Source organism: Hippocampus comes, unplaced genomic scaffold, assembly GCF_001891065.2.
Source record: "Hippocampus comes isolate QL1 unplaced genomic scaffold, H_comes_QL1_v1.1 scaffold81, whole genome shotgun sequence".
Classification (NCBI taxonomy): domain Eukaryota; kingdom Metazoa; phylum Chordata; class Actinopteri; order Syngnathiformes; family Syngnathidae; genus Hippocampus; species Hippocampus comes.
The window spans coordinates 128,381-128,653 of NW_017806179.1; the positions used below are offsets into that span (position 1 = coordinate 128,381).

Genomic DNA, 273 nt, shown 5'->3' on the forward strand with positions numbered 1-273 from the left:
CACACACACACGCGCACACTAAAGAAGCAGACCAAATGGCTTTTGTGATGCGACTGGAACCTTTTTATTTGCGTTAAAACAAACCTTGAACATGTTGACAGGTTTTAAGCATGTCGACGTATGTGGGCAACTATTTCAAGCAGAGCTGTACAACACAGTTTTGTCAGGGGCCACATTGTGGTCGTGGTTTCCTCCACACGAATTGACGAGTGACTCGTTTGGAAGTCAGAGGCCGGTGCAAACATTTTTGGGGCCATACGTTTATTTTACAAG

The 273-nt window shown here is 45.1% G+C and overlaps 1 protein-coding gene across 1 annotated transcript in view; it reads right to left on the reverse strand.

The window, feature by feature from the left end:
• The window catches only part of eps8a (EGFR pathway substrate 8a, signaling adaptor), a 10,369-nt gene continuing 10,096 nt past the window's right edge, over positions 1–273 (reverse strand). Inside the window, 1 exon segment of the mRNA XM_019897453.1 lies at positions 1–273. This exon segment is cut by the window's right edge and continues 515 nt beyond it. The gene's annotated coding sequence lies outside the window, so the exon portion shown is untranslated.